The sequence below is a fragment of the Ammospiza nelsoni genome, chromosome 5 (assembly GCF_027579445.1).
Source record: "Ammospiza nelsoni isolate bAmmNel1 chromosome 5, bAmmNel1.pri, whole genome shotgun sequence".
Lineage (NCBI taxonomy): Eukaryota > Metazoa > Chordata > Aves > Passeriformes > Passerellidae > Ammospiza > Ammospiza nelsoni.
Window position 1 is genome coordinate 15,807,664 of NC_080637.1, and position 17,100 is coordinate 15,824,763.

The 17,100-nt window shown below is 45.2% G+C and overlaps 1 protein-coding gene across 1 annotated transcript in view; it reads right to left on the reverse strand.

Annotated features, from left to right (window-relative positions):
• CELSR1 (cadherin EGF LAG seven-pass G-type receptor 1) overlaps positions 1 to 17,100 on the reverse strand; it is a 165,163-nt gene that overhangs the window by 137,937 nt on the left and 10,126 nt on the right. The window lies entirely within an intron of this gene.

The following is a 17,100-nucleotide window of genomic DNA, read 5'->3' on the forward strand; positions in this document are numbered from 1 at the left end:
AAGATCCCATTCAAGAAACATGTGCCTCCTCATCTTATTTTAGTCTTATTGAGAAATACAGCACAGATATAGCAGTGATTCAAATAAATAATGACATCGCTCTGTAAAAAATCCCCACCATACTGATTCAATGCTATATTTCTAGAATTAGCATAAAAGTGATTTGTTCATGTTCTCAGCTGTCTCTTTTGTATGTGCATCATTCTGTCCAGAGCCAAACACACTGATGACACGTTTGGATCTGCCTGCTCCAGAGGTAAGAGTTAATTCCCGACCTTGTTTTGGTCTTTTCAGGCAAGAGACCAAACTTCTGTAAGGAAGGATTTCCCAGGCTGTGCTTTTCAAGCCTTCTCAGAGCTGGTCATTCAGGGCTCACTTGGAGTGTCTTCCTCAAATCTTTTCCTATTAATCTCAGAACCAAGCTGTGATCCTGGTTTAAACCTAAAAACCTGGTGCCTTGCAATAGCAAGAAATTGGAACTTAATTCCCATTGAGTCATTTCTTGTAGAAAGTAATTAAAAGAAGCATTGATACACAAACAGCACTCCAGAGTCCTATTGTTTTACAAGTGACAGAAATCTGCATTTAGACAATGAAATAGGCTCTTCAATTTAAAGGGTCCCTTACTTAAAAAAGAGACTACAAAGGTGCATCTTGCAGCCTACTTTTCCTAAGGAATGTCTATGAGGAGGTTTCAATCACTATGACAACCTCTTTTTAATGCCAATGATTTTCTAGCCCAGACAACTCTTTCTTGAGAAAGGGCATGTTTTAAGGCTCTGCCAAAACCGTGGTTAAAAGCCTTGCTGACAAGAGAATAATCTATGAGGTTACCGTTTTGGCAAACATGAGTTTTCAAAAAGAATCAGGAATTTTACATTATAGCTGGCCAAAAGATTGCTGCTGTGAAGAAGAAAATAACAGAAAGAATAATAAGGAAAAAAAAAAAAAAGGCCAGACCAACATGCCATAAGCATCATTTGAGTAAAGCATGGGTGTTCTGGGATGTAAAGGTTTTGGTACCTCATGAGTTTGTAAACTTGCATAAAGATGCATAGGGACAGATAAGGAGAAGATTATATACCTCTGCACATTTGCATTTTATTTCAATCCACAATATGGATTTTTTTAGAATTTGTCAAACTTTATCTGCCAAGTCTCTACCATATCTCCATCAACAAAATCAAATCCAACCATTTCTTGTCACTTGCATTTACACAGCATTTCTTGTACTACATTGCCATCTCTCTCCAGAGTAAGTAAATAAAGGGCTTCCCTTTTAACAATGATTTGATGTTATTCCATAAGAATTCCATTTCATCGATAATTTGATGTTATTCCATAAGAATTCCATTTAATCAATTATTGGGTGTTATTCCATAAGAACTACCTCACCAGGAGTATGATAAAAGAGACTCTTCAATATTCACAGTGCAGTTCTCACCCCGTGCCAATTGAGAGGCTCATTAGCTCAGCCCCCCAAGAGCTCAGCATTCTCTCGGGATGGTTTGTAGCCATAAGCTGCCCTGTTCTCCCTTTCAGTGAGGATTTGCACCCACCCAGGTTACAGCCTGATCATTTTCTGCTCTGACTTCTGACCTGTTACTCCCCCCTTTCACAGGGAAATGAATAAACACAGGTTACACGGCACAGCTAAGACAGCACATGGCAGAGAACCAGCATCAGATGCTGGGGTGCAAAATGAGAATTTTGGAGACTCATCCTGTACAAATGGTCACGCTAGCCAGAGCCTGCAGCAGGGCTGGGCACGGGGAGGAACAGGCAGAGAGTGGTTTTACAATCAGAGCCAGCGCAAAAGCCTTGGCAGCTGTTGCTATTGAATGTGAGGGATGCAAAGGCTGCACACAGCCGGCATCAGCAGCTGGCAGCCCCAGCAACGTGCTGCAGGAATTGTTCCCTTTACCACGCTGGTGTTCTCCACACGTGTGGGTACACACACAACCAAGAGGACTCCAGTGTTATCCAATAACAATACCATGTTATACAATACACAATAGTTAAAAGAAAGGAGCTAATTTTGTGTTAGACATGCCTGAGTAGAATACAGTGCTGCAGGGTAGCCTTTGACTTGCTAAGAGTGCAACTACTGTACTGAGCTTCTCTTCTAGAAGCAGCACATATGTATAGGAGAAAGAGATGTTACAAAAACTCCCACAACAATTTCAGATGTTGGGAAAACAACAGAAACAATGTTGTTGTTCTGTTTCTGAAAGAATCCACATAAACCTGTATTCTGTTCCTCTGACTCACCAGGGTCTGCTTCTTCAGAAAGCTTTTAAAATGGTCCGACTAACCCATGATATTGTCTCATGCTACTGCCACTATTTAGGGTTTAAAATGCTGGAACAATAGTGGATCTCTTAATGCTTTTACCTCAAGAATAGTTGCAGTGATATGTGGTCACATACATGTAACGATATAAGTCTATTTATAGACCTCCTGGAGGTCCATCCACCAAAAACCTGGTAAAAGTTGTGTCCCTGTCATGCTATCATCAGAGAAAAAAAAAAAGGCTCTGAAGTGTTAAGACACAGGAGCTGAGGATCCTTTTTCCTAGAAAGCATTTGCGAATGCTGATACATTTGGCTAATGAAAATAAGCTTTGTCAGAAAAATTACATCAGTAAAGAGACAAGAAACCAGGTCTCACCCTCAAGACACAACAGCCAGTGAAGGTTGTGCATTCACAGCCCCTCAGACTAAGCACAAAGGACCTCTGGGAGTGGGCAGGACATGCCAACAGGGTAGGACTGGCAATGCTTCTCTCCATGAGAGCAACCAATTCCTTTCTGAAAATGCAGCCTCTTGCTCCCAGGGCAGCAGAGCCATGAGAGAACACAGCTAGCCCTGGGCTAGCTCCAGCTTCTGTACACAGATTACATTGTCTCTCAGCTAAGACAAAGGCTGGTCCTTGTTTAGACCCCCAGGACAGATGCTGGCCATGCTGGGAGGAGCTTGATCAGTGACAAACTCCTGCATCCATCACAGCCAGCAGAGGCACAGGTGCACAAAGTCAGACTCAGCCTCCATAATCTGCTGACAGTGATGGAAAAAAATCATCCCAGAAGACAACACCTCCCAGCCTAAAGCTGGTCGATGAATCTAGAAAATAGGTGAAAAGACAAGAGAAGCTGAAAGTCATGATTTTTGCTGCCCACTGACCAGGTCATTTCTTCTGTTAAACTTCTGTCAGAATACTTTGCCACTGAGCACCAAGCAACCAGGCGTGCAGCTCTCCAGCTGGTCCTCTCAGCATCCCCAGGAGCACATGAGAAAGCTGTGGTCACACACTCAGGACAGCTGCTGGTAACCTTGGTGTGTGTGAGCAGCTGAGGAACTGATGGAACCCCCCCAGTCCCCACTGCTCTGCCCTCCCTCTTACAGGCACCATTTACACATTTCCCACAAGGTACAAACAGTACAGTGGTTTTCAACATCTTCCAGTTTCCTGGAGGGTGATCTCAGCCTCTCCAGCAGCTGACAGTGAAGAACAGCTCCTGGTTCTGCTGCTGTCTCTGCTTCTGTCTCCAAGGGTTTGGCAACCCAGACAAATACCTCCTGAAATGATCTAAAATCCAGATACTGCAGATACTGGAATCAAGGACATCAGTTACTCAGTGGAGGATGCTTTACATGACAACATGAGAAACAGGGGTTGTACAGACTCCTGTTCAATTTGATATGAAAGGCTTGGCCCGATGCACAGAAGACCCTCAGTTCCCTAATGCAACTGATTTGAGGCTTTTCTGCTCCAGAAGAATTACAGGAGTGAAACATCTCAGATCCCTCAAGGCAATGGAGCCTGTGCAGAGCAGGGATGTCCAATGGAGAGGACCTCTCTCAGCACCTGGAGGTGGAATCTGATAGCTGTGGAGGCCTGTTCCCCAGACCTAGCCACACAAGGGTCCTTGCAGATGCCTGCATCACAGCTTTGCACTGCTTAGGAAAAGGCTCAGAGCCTCATAGATTGCTCAGGCTTTAGGGAACTGCTCTGTTTCAGTGATCCATCAGCCTGGCAGGGCTCAGCCTCAGCGAGATGGATGTGCAGGTGTCACCAGCCATATGGAGCAGCCAGGAGCAGTATTTGGTCAAAACCAAGCTTTATGACTCAGGTAAAAACAGAGGTGGTCCACAAGACAACAGGAGCTTTGCAGTAAGTTCCCATTAAAGCTGGTGAGACCCCAGTCACAGCATTGCCAGGTTCCCTGCTAGAGGCATTTGGAGACAGGGGTAACTGTGCTAATACCCAAAATGCTGATGCAGGGAAAGGTAGCTAGGCAGTAACACTGGAGCACAGAACCAGCCCTGCTTGGTTTAAACAAAATAGGCTCCCTTTGTGAGCCCTGCCTGAGGTGGTCAGCCTCTAACAAAAGACCACTGACAGTCCTCTGGCACAATCTCAAGCAATCTGAACTTTCTGCAGCTTTTGCAGTAACACAGTTCACTTAAAGCTGTCACAGGCAGGAACTTTCCAGTAATCCTCATGTTAGCTCTTATGCTGGGTTAATAATTCCCTGCTCAATCATCTGTGACCAAGACACAACCAATACAATTCCTGTTAAGTCTAAAAATGGAATCAAAAGCATATATATGGAAAATTTGAAAAAATTAAATAAAGGAAATGCTATATCATACTTGTGTGCAAGGCAAAGCAGAATTGCTGGAGTTTTTCATTTTATTATAGTGATTTATAATCCAAAGCTTGATCCAAGATCAAGCCCCTATGACCCAAAACATAAACAAAAGAAAAACAACAAACACTTTGCTTTTTATGTCATTTGAACAATGGTGCTTAGGATTTTCTGCCTTTTTTTTTTTCACTTTTTAAAATCAGTAAACAGAGACAAATTTAAATCTAACAACTAAAAATAATGTCCAATGTTGTTGCCAAGCACTGAGCTCCCATTTTGGGTGAAGTTGTTCTCCAAAAGACTGGTGATAAGGGCCCCACAGCACCATGAAGACATTCTTCCACAGCACCATGAAGCTCCCAAATCCCTATACTCCATATGCCAAACAGATAATATTCTCACTGCTTTGGTCTTCTTCAGAAGCCTACAGAAATCTTCTTTCTTGAGCTGATTTTGACTTTGTTAAAAAAATCAGTGTGTAATGATTTTAGCAGAAAGAGTTATTGTAAAAAAAATAATAAACTGTCTACCCTGGTCTTTCTATCGGAAAGGGCTGAGCAAGGGGGTCTAAGAAACCAGGCAGCCACACCTGCCCCACCCCAAACCAAAATCCTGACCAGGTCGACAGCACCGTTGAAGGAAAAAAACAGGAATTTTCCCTTAGCAACCCAAAGGCAATTCATACAGCTATTAAAGTATCAGGTTCAGATGTGCTCACAATTCATGTGGTTATAGAAGCAAAAGTATCCAGATGCATAAACAAATAAATAAAGGAATCATGAGCGGGGTAAAACGTTTAGCAGGAGTCAAGCCTTTCCCCAGGGATGGGAGAGCCACAGTGATCCCTGCTCCCTGCACAGCACCCAGCAGAGACCAGCTGGCAGGGATCAGCAGGGCAGGTGTGCTATCCAACCCTGGCTTAAGGTGTGCAGAGACCCTGACCTCATGGGTATCTCCCACCCTCTCCTTGTTGTTTGCACTCCCAGCAATTACCTGGAGCTGGGCCCAAATGTAAGCAAGAGCCCAAAAGGGATGAACATCTCAATTCTGACATGATGCCCAGCCCAGGTCACAGCTACCCTCCATCAGCTGCAGCAAACACTGCTCAGCAGAGCTCTGCAGGCTAAAATGCTACCAACAAATACAAATAAAATTGTAAAAATACATTTGCTGCACCTGGTTCTTTATTCTTCTCTGAAATATATGACTAAGCTTTGCTCTGACATGAGTGGGAAGGCAATACAGCTACTATTTGTGTATTGAAATGGGCATTAAAACAGCTCAGTATCCAAAACAGCCCAGCTAGAGAGATGAGCAAAAAGAATAACAAAAAGCTGTACGGGGTACCCTGCAGCTCTTCAAACAGCAGCCACTAGAAGCAGCTATCTGGGGAAAATAATGTTTATATATCTGAAGTTTTGTAAAGAAGTTTTTAAAAATTATGTAAACACAGTACAATTCTTGCAGGAAAAATACAAAGCTCAAAGCATCTGAGAACACTGCAGACAATTATCACCTCTGCAATTTGTCTTTTTCCTGGAAATTGTTTGGCCATAAATGCACCCCCCATATACACTGGGATTCTTTCATTTGCACCCCCCTGGGCAAGTCGGGCACATCTGGAGAAATCATCTTCACAGTATTTGCAAGACTAGGAGCACTCCTTATAGGATGGAGAGACAATGGCTAAGATGAAGCACGACAAAGAAATACAAAATCACAATAAGAAGGGAAACAAAAAACAAAAAAATCCCTGTCCCTCACGATACAAAACCAAGAGATCACTCAGTGAGATGATCAGGCAACATGTTTTAACAGAAAACCATTTCTGCAAGTGTGGGGGTCTGAATGGTGGGGACTGTGATCAGGCACTGGGGAAAGCAGAAACTTCAGAGGGATTGAAGAAACTGAGAGATGAGGGGACCATGGGCTGTGGCACTGACTTGCCCCACAGTGAGTCAATACCATGACCAGGGGAACCCTGTGGCCCCAAAAGCCCTCAAACCTCTGCCTGCTGTGGGCTGGAGCAGGGCAGGGAGGGAAGGATCAGTCTGTACTTGTCCTGTTCCTCACACACTTTCCTTAGTGTATGCTGCTGGGCAGAGCAAGAGTGGGGATGTTGGCTTGGCCATCCCTCTGGCCTCACAGCATTTAGCAGGTCTGAGAGGTGATGCCTGTGGCTCTAAATAAAACAGGGCACCACAGACATTCATATATTCAAATAGTGCTGCCACATAACACAGCAGAGTTAGCCCTGGACCTGGTGCAATTTTTGGCAGGTGCAGCAGCATCCTGCTGAGCTGGCTCACCTGCAGGGACAGATCTGGCCACACCAGGCTGGACAAAGCCAAGGGAACCATTCCAGCCCAGCCAGCCTCTGCCATTTATCCTGCAGGGCAGGGAAGTGTACCTGTCCTGCTTAATGAGCCTCTGTAAACATTAACAAGGCAGATCTCTAAATTACTAAAACATGCAAAGCAGTGGTTAAAATCATCCAGACTCTTTTCTGTTGTCTGTATGGCAGCTGGGCTCACTGATCTCACACACCAATAAAAGGGCCACTTGGGTTAATTGGAGGATATATCTTAGTTACCTCTATCCTGGAACTGGCCAGGCCCCATCCCAGTGGCCTCCTGGCTCTAAAATGAGGCATGCCAGGAGATCCCCTTACACTGTTTACCTGCCTCTCCTGCAGCCCTGCTTCCCCTGAGACAGAAGGAAGTCAGTGCACTTTTTGACTAACAAACTCACCCAAAGAGGGTGTGTGTTGTATCTCACAGAAATTGTACCTCACAGAGCAGGATACACCCAAAAAATGTCTCCAGCAAGCAGCAGCTTTTCCCAGAGGCTTGTTTTGTGCATATAATATTCAAGACCATGCTTTCATGAGGCTGCTCCTGTGTGCAGAGATGAGTGCGAGGCAGCCCTGGGGCTCCTTCCCGCCCACGGCCACCATCCCTGGCTCCCACGGCTGCTCCTGGCCACCACCCGGCCCTGCACCCACAGGAGCTCTCATCTGCAGATCAAACAAGGCTCTCCTCCTCCCAGAGATCCACACCTGGCTCCACCTTCCAGTTCCCCCTTCCAGGAGGCTTTTTCTCATGCAGGAGAAATGCACCCCTGGCTGGATTTCTTCTGATCAACCCTGGGGTGAAGGAGAGTAATCGCGGTGTCCATCTGGCCTCCTGCTCCCTGCCTCTACCTGGGTCCTTCCTTGGTCCATTAAGACAAAACCTATGATTTTATGCCACAAAAGAAATGGAGATTCCAGCATGTGGTGAACATCTTTAACACACAAGCGCCCAAGAGAAGAGGGAGAATGGTGTCAAGTCAAAACACAGTTCAAGAGACAGCAAAGCAGTGCCTCTCCTCATTGCACAGCACAAACCTGGCTTCAGGGATGTAGTTACCACACTTAAACCAAAGCACTGAATAATTGCAGGCTGCTTAGCCCAGCACTGCTTATTGTGCGAAGTCCTCCGCAGAGGTTTCCACACAAATGAGTGATTTGAGCAATTTTGGTCATTTTTAATGAGAGGGACAGCAGAAAGGGAAGCCCAGGTGCAAGCACACAGGTTCAGTCTCAGCAGTTGCCCTGCAGCACTGTGGTTGTCCTTGTCCAGAGCCCCATGGCAGCCAGGGGTCAGGCACACACAGACTTTTGCCCCTGGCTGTGACTGACAGGGACCTCATGGCCTTCTCCAGTGGCTCCAGAGAGCAGCAAACCAAAGGAGGGGTAATGATTTAACAACCATGACAGCCCATTTCCCAACTCTGAGCATTCTCACACAAACCACTGCAGGAACCTGACTCCAATGAGTCACCCTGTTTAGTTTGACTCCTCTCTCTGCTCCTCAAGGAACACAAGCCAGCACAGGCCAAATCCTACCCAGTTGATACTGGCTCACAAAATCAATTACTGGAAGCTGCTGCTGAGATTGCAGGGCCCTGTGTGCAGCCAACAAGCAGTGAAGGAATACGTGTGGATACATCCTGCATGCACCACTTGCCTCCATCCATTTTTAATGCCACTCTCTCATGAGTTTTCTAAACTCATGGACTTCCAGACCCATGCATGGTTTGGAGGAAGCAAAGCAGGGGAGAAAAAGAGAACAAGTGTGGACAAAACTCAAGGTAGCCTGAAATGCCAGCAGCCTCCCCAGGGCCACCTCTCTCCAACTGGTGGGGCTGCACCCATCTTTGCAAAGATAGAGGGTTTTTTTTTCTTTTTTGGAAGTGTAACCAGAGTTACCAGAACAATCCTGTGAAGCTAGCAAAGTTGCCTAAAGTGTGAGAGAGGCCAGAGACCAGCCCTTTCTATTCCCCCTCTTTGTTTGGATCATGAATTTGCAATCCAAATCCCTGCCACACCAGAGCAGGCAATGAGCCTAGCTGCTGTAAAAAGCATTTCAGAGAGCTCATGAGGCTGTGTGCCAAGGGGCTGCTGCAAGACAAGGTGAACTGAGTTAGAAAAAAACCCTTGTATGTATGTTAATACCATTAAGATAGCAAATAAAAAACCTGTCCTGCAGTGCAAAGGAATGTGATAGTTACTGAGTGCTCCCCTATAGCTGCAGAGCCCTTGAAATATTAACAGGGTTATCAGCATTCACTTATCAGTTACAGTAGTGCCTAGATAATTCAAAGGACCGAGCCAGAGCTCATTAATATGTACACTTTCTCAATGCCAAACTCTTATTATCAGAGAATTTGTTACCTTTTTTAACTGAAATTTGTTAATCTTTTAAATTAACAAATTTAGAAAGGCAGCAATCTACAGGGAAAATGTATTCAGTTTTTATTTTTGCATCCATTCATTACTTTTTTTCATGCACTCTGTGTGTTCTCAAGACAGGTATTTTTAGCCATGTTAATTGAGGTTTTGATGTTAGTACAATACAGCTGCATTTTGTATCATAACATCTCTGATAGATTCAAGCTGTAGAATTTCTGGGTGGCAGAAATTCACAGAGATGAAAGCTGGAACTTTGTACCCACAGAAGAAAGTGGTGAGTGCTGACACTCTTGCCTACATGGGTTAGGTGCTGAGTATTGCACACAGAGCACTGGAACAAATCCTTCCCTTGGTATGAGTCCATGTGGTCACACAGGCCTGAGGGAGGGACAGTACAACATCTTCATAACTTAAAAGGACTTTCTAGAAGCTTCTGACCTTTCAGGGGGACACAATGCAAGCGTGGGCAGAATTATATAATATCTCCTTCCAGAAAAAGCAGCAGAGAAACAACCAAGCCAAGGGCAGAGCCCAAATCCACCTAATTAATGCCTCCTCTTTAACACCATCCCTATGTCTGTCCAACCATGTACTGAACTGCTCCAGCATAAGGCAACAGAAATCCTACTGAAAAAAGAAAACCAAGAAAAATTAGTTTTGCTTTGGTTGCAAACTCAAAGCAGCCCTAAGCTAAAGGAAGGGCTGACTACCACAGCTCCTCTCCACCTCCACACTGGAACTCATTTCATACTGCACTGAACTGTTTCTTTACACCAACTAAGAACTTCTTGGTCTGTTCCTTATTGCTAGTTTGGCTTTTTGTCAACACTCATCCTTCCTTGCATTATCTTCCACTCATTCAATGAACTCGGCTGTTTCCTCATACTAAGTCAGAAGCTTGTTTTGTTGGGGTTTTTTATTGGCAGATTGGCTTTTTAGAAACTTGGTGGATGGGAACAGCCCAGCACAAGGTCATACAGGGGATGGGAAGCAAAAGGCTGTAACAGCCAGCAGCAACACTGGCTCATCTTTGCTGCCACTTGCATCCTGTGACATTTGTGAATAACTTCCAGTCCCATTCATGTATCTGAACCATGTTACTTTGTGGATTTTTTACCTTATTTTGATACCAAGCTTAGGAGGAGATAGCAATGCTGTTATCAACACACAGCAAATTACACAAGCTCAGGCAGTTCAAAGAGCTAATTGCTCTCACAATTTATTAATATGTATGTTTAATTTCTGCAGCAAAAAGAGAACAGGAAATAATTTTTCCACCAGCAACTTCAATTTTCAGTTTAGGGAAGGTTCTCAAGGAAATGTGTTGTATACACATAATATTACTTAAAACTATGAAGCTTATCAATTTATCAAGCTTTATTTTAAACCTAGCTACACTTCTTTGGATCCTTTCACAGAGGAGTTATCCCAGAAATTTTCTTCCCTGAAGGCTTCAAACTGCCTTCTAACATCCCACCTAAATTTATTATATTAACTTACACATTTTTTCTTTAAACTGCCTTGCTCCTGTACTTCAAGGGTGTAGGTAGCAGTCATAGTTTTCTTTGGCCTTTATTTTGCAATAAGAAGGATGCAATCTTCTACCATAAATGATACCTCTGGTAAAACAAATTCTCTCTGTTCCCCCATTTGTCCTCTTTACAATATATATTAACTTTTCTTGACTAGGAACAATCAGAACTAGATTGTTCAGAGAGAGATGAGATATTTGCAGTGCCTTGTACAACAGCATGTAATACTTCATGTAATAAACCCATCTCACTTATCAAGCCCCTGTGGTGGAAGTCCCACACATCACTGCATTTTTTCTGCTGGTCTGATGCTTCTCTGTGTCTGAACCAACTCAAACACACAGACGGAGGTGGCAGGAAAGAAAATTAAGTCACCCAAATAGTGTAATTTCAGAAAATGGAGTAATTTTCCATCCCAGTATTTGACAAGCACCTTAAGTACTATATAAGTTGATGGAGGGTCCATCTCCAAAGAGAGAGCAGTGTGACCCTGGCACACCATTCCCAGGTAAAAATATATTGATTTCTTCAGAGAAGCAGCAGAATTTCCTCCAAACAAACAGCAACATGTGATCGAACTAAAGGAAATGCAAGAGGTGCTGAAATGCTATAACATGGAAGATAACCTCTTCCAAGAGATTTTGTGACTCATAAACTGTCATAGAGAAAATGAAATGCTACAAAATACCTAAGAACAGAAATAGAAAATAAACTAATCAAGGTGTCTAATAAGGAACAGAAACAGTGGTACTTTCTAAGTATTGGATTATTAACTATTGGATTTGTGCTTTCCAAAAGGGATTATATTACCCTGAAGTTCTAATGGATCACTTTCTCATGGTTCTAATGGACCAGCTCTCAGCTGCAAGCTCAACACCCACCCCATGACCACCCCTGCAAGGTGCCCACACCCGTGGGGCCCTCCCACTGCATCAGGAGATGGAGCCCAAGAGGGAAAACACATCCCAGCACAGACCACCAGCTAGCAAGTGGGATGCAGGAAGGGATGACACAGTCACAAAACTAGTCAGAGCCTTGGTTTTGATGATCATGGTAGAATAGAAGGGAAAAGCATGGCAAAAAGAAAAAAAGCACTGGAAATGCAAATCCATGGCTGTGAAAGCATCAGACTGAGCTCTCTGTTGAGTGCAGGGACAGATTCAGTGACCCTCAGGGAATCTTACCTGCTGAATGAGCCAAGAATACGCCTTGCTGGTATTAGGCAATGTCATGTAACATGACTACAGCAGTAACACAAAGGCTCTACAGTGCAAAAAACAACACTGGGAATTTCACAACTGCTGAAATCTCAACCTGATTTCTCTAAAATTCTGTTTCATCACAGGAGAAAAAATAATTAGGGTTTTCTTATCATTAGTCACTTTTATAATTTAATTGAAATACCTGAAAATGCACAATATCCAAATTTTATGCAGCACTAAGCCATCCTGTATGACCAGTATGGGATGCTAGAGTGTGAGTAAAGTTGTTTGCCCCACGGGATACTTTGCAGTCTGAGAAAGCTTTCAAACTGGCCATCAGAGATGTCACTTTACTTTCCCCTTAGGCCTTGAAAAGAGCAATGGAATCTTTTAACAGCTACAGACTGATCAAAGAAACTCAGAGCAAAAACTCAGGGAGTCACTGACACAACCTAGAGCAGGAGAAACTCTCCTGGAGGACTCGCCCCAGGGGAAAAAAAAGGATGGATGGATGGATGGATACTTAACTGCCAGAAGGGGTGTGAAGAATTTTATCTGATCATTTCAGCATCTCAGCTTCAGCCCAGTCTGATGCAGGTTGGCTGAGATAAAGGAGTGAATCAGTCATCTCAGCTTAAGAAATCCCCACCACTTGGCAAAGGACACATTTTAAAAGCAGATCATACAAAAGTTTGTAAAATTCAGTCATACAAAACAAGCATGTTCACGGCCCAGAACACAAAAAATGTCCTTGTCTCTCAGTTCTCACCTGAGTTTATTGCCATTAATCAGTCATGTCCATCAATGCTGTCAGTAGTAAATAGGAATTTCTTAGTTTAAAGCTTCTTCAAGCTGAATAAAGTTCCAGACAGTGTTATTAGCTGAGCCATAGGGTAGCTGAGGCACCAAGGCACAAGTCAATAAAGGCAACTGCACCTTTTCACAAGGGATAGGAAAAAAATACAGTCAACATCACACCCAGACTGGGCCACACAGACGCTGCTCCCACAGACTGCAAAGACAGCAAGCAGTGACACTCAGTGTGCAGCATGCCCTGCAGCCCGGAGCTGGACACACGTGGAGCTGGACACACGTGGAGCCGGACACACGTGGAGCTGGACACACATGGAGCCGGACACACGTGGAGCCGGACACACGTGGAGCTGGACACACATGGAGCTGGACACACATGGAGCTGGACACACATGGAGCCGGACACACGCAGAGCTGGACACATGTGGAGCTGGACATACGTGAAGCTGGACACACATGGAGCTGGACACACATGGAGCTGGACACACGTGGAGCTGGACACAGATGGAGCTGGACACACGTGGAGCTGGACATACGTGGAGCTGGACACACGTGGAGCTGGACACACGTGGAGCTGGACACACACGGAGCTGGACACAGATGGAGCTGGACACACATGGAGCTGGACACACGTGGAGCTGGACACACGTGGAGCTGGACACAGATGGAGCTGGACACAGATGGAGCTGGACACACATGGAGCTGGACACACGTGGAGCTGGACAAAGATGTCCTGGGACTGCTCATGCTGGTGACCTCTGTGGGACTGCCAGCAGCACCTGATGCTGCAACCCCCTGGGCTCTGCACAGGGACAGGGGCAGAGCATTGTGCCTGCAAAACCTCTGGAAGCTGCAACCTGCAGCCACCACTGCTGAAGGCTCAAGCCCAGAACTGCCAAGGGAAGGGCAAGGGCTGCACGGGCAATGCACTGGCTCACCAGGAACATCTTCAGGGGCATCCCAGGAATGGATGGACCCTGCCCCTCTCCCTGCACCAACACACCCTCCTGAGGGACAGCACAGTGCTCAGAAGAGGTGCAGAGGGGGTGAGAAATCTGCCCTGCCTCCCCGAATGCAAGAGGGAAGGCAGTGGCAATGGATGCTGTCACACCAAGCAGGCCCTCCCAGAGGCCCTGCCAGCCCTGCCAGCCAGCTCCCAGGGCCTGCCACACACACCATGGGCCCAGGACATCCCAGCACTGCTGTTATCTCACAGGGCAGTCACTCACTCGATGCCTGCTGGTTATACTCATTATTTACAGCAGGTATTACAAAAGCAGCCCAGCAAGGCCTCTGCTGTGCTTGGCCCTGTACAAACTTGCAGCAAGCAAGCTCCAGAGATGCAGCACCTTGCTGCACAACAGGATAGGGCAAACAGATCCAGCGAGTGCCAAGGCAGAAAGGAGAAAAATATATGGAAGAAGGGAAGAGGAACAGCAGCATGTATTGTGTAACAAGCTCTCAGCATTTATCAGGTCCCAGAACATGCCCAGGGTTCCCACTCTGCATAACCAGTGCAAACAGCCAGTGCCTGCTGTCAGCAGCTTGGTCTACAAACCCAGGTGTCATTCTGCCAAACTCAATGCAGAACAATGTCAGGTAAGTAGGACCTAAAAGTTAATTAATCTGTCTTACATATCCATCAAAAAACCCAGAGAAATTTACCCACATCACTATAACTTGCACCAAACCCTTTAGCAAACACCCTACAAAACTAACCAGAAGGCACCAGCAGGTTCATGAGCTTGAGAAACTTGATGTTAAGATGGGATTTAAACTAGCAGGCAATTACCTGCCAGATGGAGAGCTCATCGTGCAGAGCACACATCACCAAATTACGCTGTGACAGTAAGAGGAGGCCAACACCAGAAATGCACCCTGTGAGAAGGAAACCTGAGTCACCAAAGGGACAGCTCAGCCCAGTCAGTGCTGCCAAGGGACCTTTGGCACACGTGTGGGGCAGCAGGGGCTGCCTGCAGCACCAGAGCACACTGCAGGAAAAGCCACCGCTCCCAGGGGACGAGCAGCAACACGTCCCTAATTGCCAGCTAGTCTATCATCATGGCAAAGTGCAGGGAGAAAGAGGATTAAACAGTAGGCAAAGATGGGTTGGACTCTGAATATTTAGCAGTGTAATGTAAGTTTGAGCCCATGAATTCTTCCATAATCGACTCTTTAGCCCATCTGGGGGCTGCTCCACATAAAATCAGAATATATTTACAAATAGTTAAAGCCAGGAGAGAAACAAATCATCTCTGATCAACAGAAAAGTACTCCATGAAAATTCCCAGGGTTCTTGTTTATTTTAAGTACCCAGGTAAGAAGAATTCAGTTCCTGGTTACAACCAGAAGTGACCTAGTCCTGACATGGCCTGAATGGCTTGTGATCCCACTTTTGTTACAGCCTAAACAGCATCCTGAGGGTAAAAGCCAGAGTGCCCACAGTGCTGCTGCAGCAGAGGTGCCCATGCCCATGAACCAGAAATCCTCCTCTCCTGCAAGAGTGAGTGTGATCCTGTGCCTGATGGCACTCACCAAAGAGATGGGAAATATGAGTCCCACAGCAGCTTGTGAACCCTCTTGGGCTCCTCTTTAATGTACAGCACAGTGAGAGCTCTCAGATCAGGGGCTGGAGCCCAGCCCATCTCTGCCCTGCTGAGTGTCCTGATGGCTGTGCTGAGTGAAGTGCCCAGGCTGTAGTGGGATGGTATTTCAAGTATTCCCACTTTATAGGACACTTAACTGCCTAAAACAGAATAGGGCTGCAGGGAACAGGCACCTACAAGTGAAATGCTCTAGCACTTGCTGGTTAGATCCAAGTCCTCTTACTAGCCTAAGGGATGAAAGGTGCCAAATGCCTCTCCCTAGTCCCCACTGAATGGTACCTGCAGTGTCTGGAGCCTGCTAAAACAAGAAATGCACTAGTGTGGGACAGCTTTTACATGATTTAAAGTAAATGCACACAGCCAAATCAATTTTAAAACTAAAAATCACAGCTTGGATGTTCAAGGGTCTCCTTCAGTAAACGGAGCCAGCACGAACACTACAAGCACACAAATAAATGAGAGGCTGAGCCGGTTCCTGGAAAGTTCAAAAGTGCTGTGACAGGAATTCAATGTAATGAGCTCAGTGACTTGCTAACATCAGTTTTGAATAGGATCAAGGAGTGTGATCTGTGGCTAGTGAAAGGAAAGAGCAAACCCAACCAACCCAGCCGATCTTTGTGCCCATGATGCATGCCCCGCTGGCATGGCAGCTACAGAGATTCTCCTTGAGTGCATGAGCTCCCAAACCTAACAGCCCCTTGGCATCTAACAGCAAAGACAGGCTGCTGGGTGCTGGCCATCACACCTTGGAAACTCAAATGTAATAGCACAGTCCTTGTTTTGCCCCTTTTGGTGGGGTCCAGAACCTTTTGCTTCTTCCTAAAACTGGGCCAAGCCCCCAAGACCATGGCAGGCAGGAGATGCCACGTTGACAGCAGTTGTTAACAAGGGATTTTTCTTTTGTCTCCTTCAAAAAACATTGAAATATTTTGACCATATGCATCATCTCCAAAAGTGCTGGAGACCTGATGGAATGTACCATCTATCACATGTCAGGCAATGGTGTTGAAAACAGATCACTTTCCTTTGTATGTGATAAACATAACCTGTCTATGTTTATCATGTGGTCCCCTGAGGATTTATTACAGGTTTACTGTTCCATTTATTTGCTTTTTTTGTGCTTGGCAAGGGTAAACACTAGAATAAATATGAAGGTGGTTACGGCTTAGCAGCATTAACGACTTGTTGAAACAAAGTCCAACAGTTTTCCTTTCTCTCCAGAAAATCCTACTTTTCTGTTCAAGTGCTTTTTTTCAAGTGTGAAGATCATCTTTCTGAAGTATTTTAAAATTTTCTTTCTTTGTTGAATGCCAAAGCCCCATAAAAGCATACTTTCCCCCTTCATTCACTCAAACCCTTGACAATATTTAAAGTATATCCTAGCATTATTCACAGCAAAACATTTTCCTCTTTGCAAATTACAGCCTCCCCCATCTTTTCTATCTGATCTGCTAAGCCTGTTACTACAGGTAGTTTGCAGTAACAGAAATAAGTACAATCATCTCTCCAAAAGAAAACAAACCCTTCTGCTCTGGCACACATGTTCAGGGTGGGTTCATCC